This window comes from Melanerpes formicivorus, unplaced genomic scaffold (genome assembly GCF_026170545.1).
Source record: "Melanerpes formicivorus ecotype bairdi unplaced genomic scaffold, bMelFor1.0.p_v2 SCAF_38, whole genome shotgun sequence".
Classification (NCBI taxonomy): Eukaryota; Metazoa; Chordata; class Aves; order Piciformes; family Picidae; genus Melanerpes; species Melanerpes formicivorus.
The window spans coordinates 6,204,772-6,220,296 of NW_027142390.1; the positions used below are offsets into that span (position 1 = coordinate 6,204,772).

General features: G+C 40.1%; 1 protein-coding gene across 6 annotated transcripts in view; it reads right to left on the reverse strand.

Annotated features, from left to right (window-relative positions):
• CENPP (centromere protein P) overlaps window positions 1-15,525 on the reverse strand; it is a 154,427-nt gene that overhangs the window by 88,563 nt on the left and 50,339 nt on the right. The gene's annotated exons all lie outside the window — the stretch shown is intronic.

Below are 15,525 nucleotides of genomic sequence, written 5' to 3' on the forward strand. Positions count from 1 at the left end.
GAACAAACCCCCAAAAAACCCCATCAAACAAAACATTACAAACCCCTGAACACATCTGCAGACCACAAAATATCTGTCCATTCCTGGTTCCTGAAGATGTTTTAAGGAGTGCATTTCCTAGCAAGTAATATGAGGAAAGCATTAATCAGTACTGAACACAGTAATTCATGAGCATATACTTTGTCAGTTAATCTAGTTTACAACACAGGCTTCTTTAGCCATAGCTGTGTCATCACACAAGAAGATATATGATCTCTAGATGTAGACCTGTGGTAGAAGAGAAGCCTAATGTGTACACAGAAAGAAGGCAATACTTTCAGCAGACTTTTTCACTAAGGAATGAATTATTATACTCATAAGAAACACAGAACTGTTGCTGTACAGCTCATAAAAGGAATGCCAACCAGCTTTTACTGCAACTCTGCATTCCCAGCAAAGACACAGTCTGAGCCTCTCTCTATGTTACACTTCAAATACATCCAGCAGTAATAAAATAGAATAAACCAGGTTGGAAGAGACCTTCAAGATCATCAAGTCCAACCTATCATCCAACACCACCCAACCAACTAAACCATGCAACCAAGCACCCTGTCAAGTCTCCTCCTGAACACCTCCAGCAATGGTGACTCCACCACCTCCCCGGGCAGCCCATTCCAATGGGCAATCACTCTCTCTGTGTAAAACTTCCTCCTGACCTCCAGCCTGAACCTCCCCTGGTGCAGCCTGAGACTGTGTCCTCTTGTTCTGGTAGTGGCTGCCTGGGAGAAGAGACCAACCTCTGCCTGTCTACAACCCCCCTTTAGGTAGTTGTAGAGAGCAATAAGGTCACCCCTGAGTCTCCTCTTCTCCAGGCTAAGCAACCCCAGCTCCCTCAGCCTCTCCTCATAGGGCTTGTGTTCTAAGCCCCTCACCAACTTTGTTGCCCTTCTGTGGACATGCTCCAGCAAGTCAACATAATAATAGATCATAACATAATAGATCCAACAAGGTTACAGAGGGAAACAGCCAGCTCTTCAAGCCACCTCTATGAGATTTATGTGGAGTACTGAAGAACCCTGGAAAGAATATGAACAGAAGTAACCAACCAAGAGTGAAACTTGCTCCATGAAGAACCCACCACATGGATTAGCCGTTTACCCTGAAACAGATCATCACACAGAATCTTTACACTTGTACTCAAGCAGGAGCAGCTACTACTTCATGGCACAGTTCAAGTGCGTGGTCATACCCTCTGGGAAATGCCAACCTCCCCTTAACAACAGGCCTTATACTATCATACACAGCCCATAACCCCACACTAGAGAGAGAAAGCACTATGAGTAACAACTAACTGTCCAAGAAGAAAGTGGAGATTTTAAATAAATGCCTGTTCTTATCCAGTAACAGATGAAAAGTTCAAGTCCTTAATGTTCCAGAAAAAGTTCACTGCTTATACAAGTTTACTATTGAAAAGACAGATGAAAAGCAAATAAGGGATGAAGTAGGAAAATCTGTAGATGACCAGAGGGTAATCAAGAGCCAAAAAATATTTGAGGCACTTCCAGTGGAAAAGACTGGTCAAGTAGCAACATAAAAGCAAAATGTTCAGTCCTAAAGAAGGTGAAGAATGAAAAACAGAAGGAAAATTACCAATTTTTTAATCTACTCTGTAGAACACTGAATTAATTTTCACCTCAAGGTCTGGGGGGTTAAGCTGGACAAGAAAGAGCGAGTACAAGGCTAGTAAGAAGAATAGAAGCGATAACACGAAAGTCATTACAATTTGCATTAATTACCAGTTTAAATGTGTTAAACACTCATGGTATAGTGCTTACACCAATTCAGCAACAAATATAACAGCTGATTCAGATTCTGCAGCTTAACTACATGAAGAAGCTCACAGTGTAATGCAGTACATTAGTCTACATTAATTTAGTGGCAGGGATTAAAAGGAAACAGAACAGAGAAAGAAAGTGTCTTATTGAAGCTTATGGAATGGACAATGGGAACGCTACATCTGCTGCAGTTAAGACATCTGAACATGCATAGAACAACTTCTGCTTCCTTTTGTTAGTGTGCACCTCTATACAGCATAGTAGGTCAGTTCAACCAACCTCCTGCAACAAACTCAGCAGCAAGAAGCTCTTGAAAAGAATCACCTGTATACTCTGTATATCTTACTAGCAGCATTCTGCATGACATGTCAAAACACAACAAATGCTGAGAGGTGAGCAGTTTGACCACCTGAAACAAAATCCCTCTTGCTTTTGGTCAAGCTGCCACTGTTCCTGTGACTAACCAGCTGGTACATGTGAGAAAGATGGCCACTGGGCTTTTTGGTATTGAAAGCAAGGAGTTTGGGCTGAGGCTAATTAATGATCCTAGTACAGACTGCAGAGGTATTCCTCAGTCTTGGACCTTGTCTGAAACTTTCCTTGGGGCATGGCTTTAGCAGAGCCTTAGTCCCTAGAAAGCATAGTTAGTATGTTCTAAACTTGAGAATTCTTTACAGGTATTCTTGTAGGAGTTTCACCAAATTTTAGGTCCACTGTTAAAATCCAGATAATGGGAAAGCTTTGTAAAAATGTACTGAAGTCCTAAGAGGTAGAAGAATATATGTAGTCATGATCTTATCCTTCCAAAGCCTTAAAGGCTTTCTTGCCTTCTCACTATTTATTCTTTGCCATACATTCAGACTGAGAAGCTCTGCAGTCAGCATCCATGGATAACATACTGCCTTCACAGAAGAAACTCCCAGCCTTCTGAAGACACTGGCTCCAGCCTCACTTAGTATAGAATCTCTGACAGATTTTATCAACTGCTTAGCTTTTCATCATCCTCATGGCAAATTCAGATAGCTCTGAACTCTAAAAAACTTTACCTGAGACTTAAACTACATTGGCAATTTTGCACTAAGGCAGGTAAATACCAAATGGGTCATTCTAAATGTAGCATAGAAGAGTTATTTTTAGAGAAAAGTCAGTAATTTCCTATATCACATCATATCACATGACTGTCAAGATAAAATATCTTCAGTGACTTTGCCCTGTTTTCAGATGCCATTTGTCAGCTAGCATTGGTGGGTAATGAGAACTAATTTACACAGGATATACATATGGCATACTTTAACACAAATCCAAGTGGATGTCACAACAGCAGACAGACATTAATATAAAATGTGCCTTGCACATCTTCAGCAGGGATTTCTGAATATGGACAGCAATGACATGAACAGAGTAACAGCTGACTAATGATAATGCACAGAGTAACAGCTGACTGATGATAACACATTGGTGTGCCACCATCTTTTCACAAAACATGGAAGTTCAGTATCAGCAGATTGGGAGAAAACCTGTTGAGAACTCAACTTCACCTTTACATTCTCCACTGACATTATGAAAACATGAAAGAGGGAGAAAGAAGGATTTGATATAAACCCCTCTAAGAGTCATCTCTTATGACTTACACCTTGCCAAGTAACTACATTCCTCTAATAAAAAAATAATATCTAAGCTTTCTAAGCTGTGACAGCTTTCTCTCCACTGAAAATCTGTCAGGTCCCTACTGGAGAGTTAACAGATTCCACCAGAGGATGGCAGCCTGTTACCATTAGAAGGAAAAGTAATTTAACAGCGTAAATTACTGCACAGTAAGAGCCCAGTAAACCTCACAAATACTGATTAAGCAAAGTAGCCTATTTGAGTACTTCTAAGGACTGAGTTCTGTGCCCTGCTCTGCATCATTAATTTCCTACAGGATGAAACAACCTCATCACTTGGAGTCTCCTCCCTGCCTTGTTCCCCAGTATCAACCTACTCAATGCAGTACATACAACACAGCAATACAAAGAATACAGAGGTTACACGACATCAGCAAGCAAGTAACAACAAGCTTTGTAACAACAAGCTTTGTAAGATGCTGCAAGTTTAAAGAACAAAAAACATCTTAATCAAAGCATTATTTGAAATAAAACACTAAACCAGGATTTCTTTCCTATCTATATTGAAAAGTCAAATAAAACAAACATTTTGAAGGATCAAATCATTTCAGTTTTAGATGCTTGTTCTGCAAGCAAGACACCTAATGAAGAACAGTTTAGTAAAGACACCTGCAACATGCAGCCCTCATACCATAGAATCTCATTCTATCTCATACCCTTAGTGATATTAATCCCAATAGAGTATCTTTTTTATTTCCTCTATTTCTCTCACAGCAATATCTTCAGTTTAGAAGTATGGGTTCAGAATCAACTATTTGGTTTTCTGCAGACTAGTGTATGAAACCCACAGATCATCTAGGTGCTTTCTCTTGCTGCTAAAGAAAGCAAAGAACTGCTGTTGATTTTTCTTCTTTTTTTCCTATTATCAGCAGTATCTTACTCCGCTGCCCAGCTGTCAATTTAGATAAAACCCACAGGAATTCAGTATATGTGGCAAACCAGCTGAAAGAGTCCATTATGCTCAGAAAGACAAAAGGATAGACACACAGAGAAAGAGCCCAGCTACCTGCATATCACTGCATGGGCTCAGGAGAAGACAGTTCTAAAATCATAAAAGCACAATGAGGTATGGGCTGGATGAGCAGACAGTGAGGTGGATGGCTGAACAGGAGCAAACAGAGGGCAGTGATCAGTGAATCCTCTTTGGAGGCCAATAAGTAGTGCTGTACCCCGGGGCAATAATGGCTCCAGTTCTGTTTAGCATCCTCATTAATGATCTGGGTGACAGGGCAGACTACCCTCAGCAAGTTCACTGATGACACAGAAGTAGAAAGAGTAGCTGACATGCCAGAGGGCTCTACTGCCATCTAGAGTGAGTGGAGAGGCTGAAGAAATGGGCCAACAGGACCCTCATACACTCTGACAAAGTGCCAAGTCCTACAGCTGGGGAGGAATAACCTCACACAGCAGTAAATGCTAGACTAGGTGGAAAGCAGCTTTGTAGGAAAGGACCTGGGGGTCCTGGTGGACAAGGTGAATGTGAGCCAGCAACATGCTTCTGTTACAAGAAGACTAACAGTAATCTGGGCTGCATTAGAAGGATAAGAACACATCTCCATTGCCAGTGTTGCTGTCACTAAGTTACTCTATGAACAAGGTTGGATTCCTATGGATTTCAGCTTTACAACTCTCGTGTTTTTCCAGCTTGTTTCGACCTTGCACCAAACCTCAGCGTTTTCTCCTGCAGCTGCCTCCCATGGTTACCACCTATTTGGCTGCCAAGTGACAGAGCTAAAAGGATGCCAAGGGGTTAGTCAACATCTGTGTCATCTTGCCATCTGGCTGCTGCTTCTGCAAAGGAGAATTTAGAACTGCCTTTCTTTTTTTTTTTGCAGTTGAAGTACCTCTTTGGAGCATTTTCCCAGACCCAGATATTATATTTCACAAGTTTGTAGAATGTATCTACACATTCCCCTCTACTCTGTGTCAGATTTGTCTGTAATTAGCAAAGAGGATGAAAAGGTACTGGGTGAAACAAGTGACAACAACAAAGTTCTCTTTCCTTCAGAAATCAAGAGATGGAAGTTTAGCTCTTCTAACCATAGCAGAAACCTCCAGAGAGTTTTGCATCAGCAAGTGGCCCATCAAGAATTGGTTTGGTAAAATAGTTCACCTACCTAAACCAGGTTATGCTTATGAAGTCTGATATAACCTCACTGTTATGAAATTTTAAGTCATTTAACACGATTTCAAAAAGCATTTGCCTGTGTCCTAAGAAGCCAATTCTGCCCTCCAAGATGGTAATTACTCAGATTAAAATATTTACCATATTAATGCAACCCCAGTTGGCCATTTACTAATCTTATGATGATTCTTTTCAAGCTTAAGTTAAACCTAAAATTACATATTATACAGCTCAGGCTTCTAGCTAATATTTTGATAGTTACCATTAACAATGCTACAAGTAAATTGCATTCACTGCAATCTGCTGAAGAAATTTGAAACATCTGAGAGAAGACTGCCCAGCAGAGACAAACAAAACCAAGAAGTCTTAACTTTAGGTTTTCAAAGAAAATTCACATGAAAATATTAGCAATACCATCAATCATCACTGCCCAATAGTTCACACTCTTAAGAGCAGATTCCTGGTTAAAATACTGCACTATTTATCCAGAGCAACAGACAAAACCCCCATGAATATTTCCAACTGATCATAATTTAACACCAGGGTGACAAGAAAAGCAATGGCAAGCAAAAAGAGAAAAATGAAATCATGATCTGAAGTCAAAATGTTTTCTCCTTCTCTATGTTTAAAGATTCTTTCTTGGTGTGTCCCCCCCCCCCCCCTTTCTGGGGAGACTAGAGGTTTGAGAACAAAGCTGCTAATAAGAAACATATGGAAAAGCCCTGGAGTAAATGAAAATCTGACTTGAATTCCAAACGCCACGTATCACATACCACTGCCCAAAATGATCTGGTGAGATAAACGTCAGACTTAGCCTGCACACTCAGTGAATCACGTGAGTTGGGAGACAGCATCAATTATAAAACAAACAGAAAGGCTTTCATGATATCTAAGGTATTTCCAAAACTAATCAATATTTTGAACCAAGTTGGGCTGTTTCTCAAGCCTTGCTCCAGCCAATAAATGATTAGCTTGACGGAACACGCTGCCAACAGGCAGACTTGTTGCAGTTTTTCATATAAAATATGAACATTCTACACAAGGGAAGAATGAAATTCTGGATTTAACCATTGTGCTGCTATGTCTGCAGTGGGAATACCATACAGCCAGCTTTTTCTGTGCATGAACACTGCTGTCTCAAATTCTTGTTCAGGGGAAATTTGGAGAGTGTGAGATCTTCGTAGCAGCAGCACAGTGGATGTAGTTTTGATGAGAATCCCACACATTTCAACAGAATCACAGGAGGGATTGGGTTGGAAGGGGCCTTAGAGATCTATTCCCACACATAGCTAAGCATTGCCACAAACTCGCTGTGCATAGGCAGTAAATTTAGCAGCTTGGATGCATTTGACTAGCCAAATACATACAGAACATCTCAGCATCTTGTGCACTATGCTTCATTACGCATGTACTATCCATCACCTACACAAAGGTTTCTATCAGATTTGAGGGTAGCAATGCTGAAATTAAAAGGCTCTCTTCACAGTTACATTTGCAGTAACTATTAAGGAGTTATGTTCTTTTATTTAGAAGAAAGCTAAGGATGGGGGAAAAAAATATCTCTAGTTGCCAAAAGAGGTAAAAATTTCCTGAGAGACAGAGAGGGAGCAAGTTACTGACACAATCATGCACTTGCCTCGTAGTTGTTCAGCCTGTGTTATTTCCAAGTGCTTTTCAGCTATAAAGACCAAGGAAAATATTTTCCTTACAGAAACACTCTTCACAGAACACCTTAACTCCTTTCTTTCTCATTTGTGGAAAGCTAGCCTCCCATTCTAAAGGGTATTACTTTACATACTTATATATCTTATTTAGGCCACCAAGAAGAGCATCCAGACACCACAGTATTTTTCTATCATCTTTAGCTTCTATCTTCTTTCTATTCTATAAGCTAAAACAAGGAACAGATTGAATATGTCACTCATGGGTCAGTCAGAAGGCCCAGTGTTTTTTTTTTAGCATGAAGAAAGTACAGAAGCCACTCATGTATTAAGCTGATAAGTAGATACTCAGCTTCAGGAAGTGATATAGTAGGCTAGTATGCTGCAAGAATAATGAAAAGCAAATGTCTACTTATTCCTTCAGCAGCAATACTGTGACAGCAAAATTAATGCTTGCTCTAAACCAATTATTGTTTAATAGATAGAAAGTCAGGCTTTCATGAAAGCTTACGCAGCTTTCTCAGAGGCATCTTTTTCATTCACATTATAAGCTAAGACATACTATTTCCATTTACATGTCATGCTCCTGTAAATTATTATTCCAATGTTTTCTGTTTCCCCAAATACTAAATTTCACAGGACAGAGAACATTTAACTCCATTTATGAAATTACTAACACAGAAAGTCAGATAACTTTTAAAAATGGAGTAAATAAATGTCAGTACAGCAGTATAATACTCGGCCCCATATTCACTAACTGTGTAATAGCAGCCAGCAGAATCTTCATATGATATGATACATTGTGAGATGAAAAAAATCAGAGTAGTTTTAGAAGCTATGTTCCATGCAAATGTCTACCTCAATTGAGGAATAAAGTTAATGATTTTATGTTCTACCTAACTATGCTTTATTATAGAGTCCTGCATAACAGGTACATTTGACACAATGGTGAAGTCTGCCATGCAGAAGATGACATAGTTCAAACCTCCATTATCATAGACAGACTCCACAAAGCACTTCCTTAAGCAGTACGGCAAAAGAATTTTTTTGCCACTCAAGATCATGGTTAACAATTTCCATTTGCCTATACAAAAAAGCAATAAACTTTTCAGAGCACAATCCTGTTATGCTAGTACGAGGTCAATAGGCCAGTATCTTATCCCCTTGCAATCAAAAGCAAAGTGAATTCTGGAGGAAATCACACATTACTACTACAATCCTTTGGTATTTTGGTAAAGCTCTTCCTCAAATGTCTTCCTGGAACAATTAATACTGCTGTTCAAACCTAAATAAAGTGCATTCAGACAATTTCTGTAAATCAAACCAACAATCTTCTATTGCAGAAAAGTAAAAACCAAGAAAACCAAGTCTGATATGAAACCAGTCTTGAACATTGCTGTCATGGCTTCCATCTAACAGATTTGGGGGGGGCGGGAGGGGGAGGGAGGAAGAGCAGGGGAACAGTTACACTTTATGAAAAAATTGTATTATTATTTAAGATAAACCCATAAACAGAGTGAACAGTCAACAAATTAAAAGGTTTCTTACCATACTAACTAAAAGTCTTGGAGATGTTCTCCTTGAGCATGTTCCACCAGAGCTTACCTAGGTAAGGCAGCCTTGCATGACTCCTTTGCCTCAGCAGCGCCCGTGTGCGTTACAGATGCACACTGCTGCTGCTTATGCTCTTAGAACAGAAAGGGTAACACATGCTTCCCACTTCAACAGTTCCCTCCCAATATCAGAATGTACAGGAACCTGAGAAGAGGAGAAAATGTGAGCATGGAAAACACATCTGTTCGATGTGCAGTTGCTTCATAAAGTAACTTTTTGGTCTTTCTACAGAGTACCTTTCTCTCAAACATCACACTGGGTAAATCTAGTAAATCTCTGTGACTGCTTTTGTAACACACAGACATACTGAGGGGTTTCAGCAATAAGCCCAGGAACTGGGAAAGATGTGAAGGGAGCTCTGGACAGCTGTCTTGCCACCTTTACAGAATATGAACATTTTTAAAGGCAGCTACTACTATTGGCTCAATTCTGATAGACTTCAATGCAATCACTCAAGGGACCAGTTCTGTGCCATTTTCTAAGACACAGATTTTATTTTCTTTTTATTTAAAATGAAAGCATTTGGGATGTTTCTATTTTGACTATGAGTAGTTGCAGGCATTACCTTCACTCTCAAAAAATTATAGGACAAGGCAAGAGTCGGGTCCAGAAGCATGACATAAGGACACCTGTTTGATTACCATGGAAGATCTGCAACTAATTCCTGGGACAACTCATCCTCCCTACAGAAATGGCCTCTAACTGAATGTTCTTTAAGTGTGAACCATGTTCAATTCCTCACCAGAAGCAGCCAGAAGGCCTTTCAAGAGCCTCAGAATGGCTAAGGATAGAACAACCAGAAGACTTCCTGCCACAATACTTGGATAAAATAACTCTGACACCCTGCCTCTGCTCTGCCAAGCAGCAGATGTGACTCACAAATTCAAACAGTAGAGAAACACTTCAATTTGATTACTTGTCATAAATCAAATGATACATGAATTTTATGTCAGGCAGAATACAGGTGCATGGACAAGTATCTTTTCCAAACCAATATTATTTAAAGACCATTCAAGCAAAATTAAGATAAAAATAGGGAGCAAGTGAAGGAAATAAAGGGTGCAGAGATGGTATCTTTCCTTGTACAAGAATATGCCAGAGAAGAGGAGGCTCAGGGGTGACCTCATTGCCCTTTACAACTACCTGAAAGGTGGTTGTAGCCAGGAAGGGGTTGGTCTCTTCTCTCTAGCAACCAGCACCAGAACAAGGGGACACAGTCTCAAGCTGTGCCAAGGGAGGTTTAGACTCAAGGTGAGGAGAAAGTTCTTCACCGAGCGAGTCGTTCGTCATTGGAATGTGCTGCCCAGGGAGGTGGTGGAGTCACCGTCCCTGGAGGTGTTCCAGAGGAGATTGGACCTGGCACTTGGTGCCATGGTCTAGTCATGAGGTCTGTGTTGATAGTTTGGACTCGATGATCCTCGAGGTCCTTTCCAACCTTAGTTATACTGTGATACAGATGAATGATGTGTAATAATACTTGGTGTTCCCATGAAAGTTCCCAGGTCAGATTGTGATTGCAGAAACAAAGGACTGCAGGCCATATGTAATGTTGGCTGTGATATCAACATGACAAGGTCTTGCTCTAATCTGAGAGGATTTCTTCTGCAGAAGAAAGAGGAACAATAAAATTTCAGAACAAGTTTTAAGGATCATCTCCGGACTCCAACACTATTGGAGAGAGCTGAGAGGCTGTCTGGCAAAATCCTCTGCACCACAAAGCAAGACAGTTATTATCTCTTGCTTTGGAAATGCTCAAATAAATACATCTACCATGAAAAGAAACACATTCTGTAGTCACCATAAAAACAAATAAGGACCTTCATTCTTAAACATGCTCAGAAGAGCGAATGGGAAGCACTTTCCATCACGTACAAGGGGAAAATTTCTGCTAATGCAAAACATTTTCCTATGCATGACCATTCAGGAATTCTTTGGCAGATAACTCCGATAACTGCTCCTTATCCTTGCCTGAAAGCGCCTGAAGAAGAGAAAGCTTTGGCTACACACGTATGATTTGCAGATTGGACACAAGCATGGGCACAATCTGAAACTGCAGGCACATTTTCTAGCTACTTTAACAAAAATGCAATTAGTTCATTGCTATGAATGAATAAGTTAATAATTTATATTGTATGTATTAAGATAAAGTAAAACTCACACTATCTCTTTTAGTTACCTATCAGCCTGGGGCACTGAGGTTAGCAGATCTCTTTGCAATAAATTAGTAGAAGTGCCTGCTTCAGAAGAGATTCAAGGAGTGAAGTCATACAGTTAAAGAGAATGCTTGCAATGCTCTGCTAGCAAGCAGCAAGTTTCTAGTCAACTTCACATTAAGACAGTCCTCAGATTTTGGGTTTTGTTTTCTAAGTTGTGCCTAAGCTGCTAAAGAACTGAAAACACACTAGTTTGTTTGGTTTTCTTAATAGTAAATCTTAAAGGAATGTTGTTTTACACTATCTCAAATAACACTGAATAAACTCTTACACAGGTAATAGGGACAAGTAGCTAAGGCCCTATTGTATCTGGGCTTACCAGCCTGGATTGGATCTGTTCAAGGATCTCTGCAAAGCCATGTTCAGCTATATTACCTCTTGCACTTTCTCCATTACAAAACACTCTTTGTTCTTTCAGCTTTATTTACAAAGTTTATTACTGAAATTCAAGACACCTGTCATATACTTATGACCATCTTAGGAATTATTTTTCAAACCTACCTTTTGCAAACTCAGCTGTTCTCAGCTGCTGAATATGTTCTTCCTGGGAGCTCCTAGCAAAACAAAGCCACACATATAACAGGCTGCCTAAGATGAGGGTTGTCAGTTTTGATCTTGCTAAATGAGAAATAAGCAGAGACCACACAGTAAGGTTCAGGCCAAAGGTAAGCCTCACAGATGGCACAGCTCCATCTTCCTTTCCTTCTTTAAACAGGCTGAGCCTTGTCTCAGCTGTGCAGGATTGTTGATATGACTTGATGCCCACTTTTCCACAACCATTACAAATGCTCATTCACACAGGAACATGCTCTTAGAATTTTCCACTGAAAAGCAGAACAACAAGAAGTCTGTAAGAGCTACTAACAACTTAGTGCTCTGGCTGGGCAGGAGGCTCAGTGAGATCAAGCAATTCACTACCTTGATTTGCTGAGAGCTCTACGCTTCAGTTTCTGAATTTTCACATGTGTTGTGGCACTGAATAAATCATTATAACAGCCACTGCAGTCTTGATAATAATTTACTTCTGTTGATGACAAGCACAAGTGCTGTTCACATCACATATGACAGTCCTACAGGTGATAAGCTGACAGTGTTTGTAGACTGCCAGTTAAAACCTAAGAATTAGGATGCAAAGATTTTTCTATGCCTACAGTTTGACTCTGAAGTGCAGCCCAGGCTAGACGATACACGCCTAAGGCTGTTTCATACTGCAGGAACCCACAAGCTTTATGAGGAACCAAATTACAACTTTCAAGCTTCCTCATTACATTTGATTGTGCATTCTCTTTTCTGCTGTGCAGTAACAAACCAGCATCACCAATTCCTATCTACAACACATAATTCTTTCAAAAGGCTCAACTCAGGATTTTAAAATTCTGAGCTCAAGTCCTTTCTTCAGATGCCTGACAGAAAGACATCAGACCTGACTCCAGCTTAAGTCTTACTTTCAAGACAGATCTCAGTTCTGATTCACACAACTTCATCTGAATTCCTTTAATCCCCATCAACAATTGTGCACTTCTGTTTTCACAGTATCACAGTATCACTTAGGTTGGAAAGGACCTCGAGGATTATCGAGTCCAACCTATCAACACAGACCCCATGACTAGACCATGGCACCAAGTGCCACGTCCAATCCCCTCTTGAACACCTCCAGGGTCGATGACTCAACCACCTCCCTGGGCAACCCGTTCCAATGACTAATGACTCGCTAGGTGAAGAACTTCCTCCTCACCTCGAGTCTCAACCTCTCCTGGTGCAGCTTGAGACTGTGTCCCCTTGTTCTGGTGCTGGTTGCCTGGGAGAAGAGGCCAACCCCTTCCTGGCTACAGCCACCTTTCAGGTAGTTGTAGAGGGCGATGAGGTCACCCCTGAGCCTCCTCTTCTCCAGGCTAAACAATCCCAGCTCCCTCAGCCTCTCCTCATAGGGCTTGTCTCTATGCTTTGCATGGATCATTATAACCTGCAGAGAAACACAACAAACCCCAAGACTCTTTTATAGGAAAATTATGAATACAAGGAAAAGGCCACACTGCATAATTAATTCATCTGTATGTCAGGGCCAGTCCCATTCACCTTAGTGCAACAGGTTTTCTTCTCTATTTATTCTATGAATATTTGGGCTAAAATGCTGAAATTTCAAATCATTTAAGCATACTGTTAATCAGCCAGCTAACAAGCCTCAAGTCACCAAATACTAGAGCAGTCTCCTTTCTTAAGCCTTCATTTCACAACCAAGGCAGAAAAAGCTAACAAGTTTCATGAATTGAATGCAGTTGGGATAGACAGCAAAATTTCAAACATTTTTATTTACAAGAAGGATTCATCCAAGTTTGGTTTAAGAACATGAATCAGCTTCAAGTCAACCCTGACTTCTACTTGGATAAACACCTTGCTTTGCATCACTCCTACATAAGAAAAATGATGAGAGAAACTTAGGAATTAGAATACAATAGAGTAGAATAGAATAGGAATTAAACAGGTTGGAAAAGACCTTTGAGATCATCGATCCCAACCTATCATCCAACACCATCTAATCAACTAAACCATGGCACCAAGCACCCCATCCCATCTCTTCCTAATCACATCCAGTGATGGTGACTCCACCACCTCTCTGGGCAGCACATTCCAATGGCCAATCATTCTTTCCATGAAGAGCTTCTTCCTGACATCCAGCCTAAACCTCCCCTGGCACAGCTTGAGACTGTGTCCTCTTGAAACATCATTTGATAAAATTGAAAAGCAAAACACTTTTGAAACTTAGATTTGTCAGCTTGTGAAACAAGAAGTCGTACATGAATGATGTTAAATTTAGTCCTCTCTCTCATTAAGCTCCTTGTTAGGAAACTCCTACTAAACCTCAAACCGAAAGCAAGAGAAGATCAAACCACACAACTCGACCAAGATCACAAAGTATAGACTTGTTTATATCCAAGACAGCTCATGCAACAGAAATGGAAGAGAGTTTGAATATGGATAGATGTGCATCATCAAGAACTCCGGTACAACTTTTCCAAAGGACAGACTCTCCTGCTCTGCTACCATGGATTTCTAAATGCATAGTATCATAGTATCATTCAGGGTTGGAAGGGACCACAAGGATCATCTAGTTCCAACCCCCCTGCCATGGGCAGGGACACCCCACACTAGATCAGCCTGGCCAGACCCTCATCCAGCCTGGTCTTAAACACCTCCAGGGACAGGGCCTCGACCACCTCCCTGGACAACCCATTCCAGGGTTTCACCACTCTCATGGTGAAGAACCTCCTCCTCACATCTAGCCTGAATCTCCCCACCTCCAGCTTCATTCCATTCCCCCTAGTCCTATCACTGAGACATTTAAGTCTCCTGATAGCTTAAGAGGATTCAGGACTCAACCAGTAGTGGAAAACAATAGAAGAGTATCAGGCATGAAATGAAAATGCTCATATAGTCCAATTTTTATCTTTAGATAAAATAGTTGTAAGTTTTGAACATGCTTTATTTAGAATCATTATGTAATGCAACCACCAAAAATTTGTACCTTATTCTTTGTCTTTATACTTCAAAACACCCAAATCTTGTAGTGACAAATAAGATTCTACTAACAAGCACAACAAACATGATGATTTCCTTTCCATTCATCAATATGAAAATATTCTCATTATTTAAAAAAATCAATCACTTTTGTTATTTAGAATTAATTGTTTAGTGGTACAATGTAGCTATTGAACTATTTACAGTACTGTTAATAAACTTTTGTGTTTCAATTGCACTCTTTCAATCTCTCCCTTACGTCCTGCATTCCCTCCGTAAACACAGAATTGCTTTATTTTAGTTCCAATATTGCCAACTCCTACATTATTGTTTTTGCTTATAGTTTCTGGTACTTCCCCCAAAAGTCAGAATCATATATGATTCATCTTTCCAAACAATGTTCTTGTCCTCAGAGTTACACAAGGAACACTTTGAAAGGTGAAGCAAACCATCAGCTTCAGGAAGCTAAAAGACTAAAGAGTAAAACTTACTACTCCTTTATTTCCTTGATTATGACACCTCAAAGGCACTTCTGCCTTTTTAAGAGCCAAATTCATTGTGAATAGATTCAGAAATAATTTAATTCTTTTACCAAACCAACAGCAGAATTTCTTCTGATAAATCATAGAATTAATCTAGAATTGCATCTTGCTTCAACAACAACAACAAGGTCCTGTTTCTCCATTTATTTTTTGCATACACCACAGCTTAAATACCACACAGCGGCAAAACCAAACCATGCTTTGTTTTTCCCTCCCTCTTCAAAACTCTGTTCATTTTTTCTCAGTAGTATGGCTGATATCTCACGCTGTACTTGTCTTTTCCACAGGAAGATTTATGCTGCTTCTATACAAATTGGGAAATGCATGTTGAATGCTTAACCACAGAATGTATCATGTTGGAAGGGACTACTCCTGA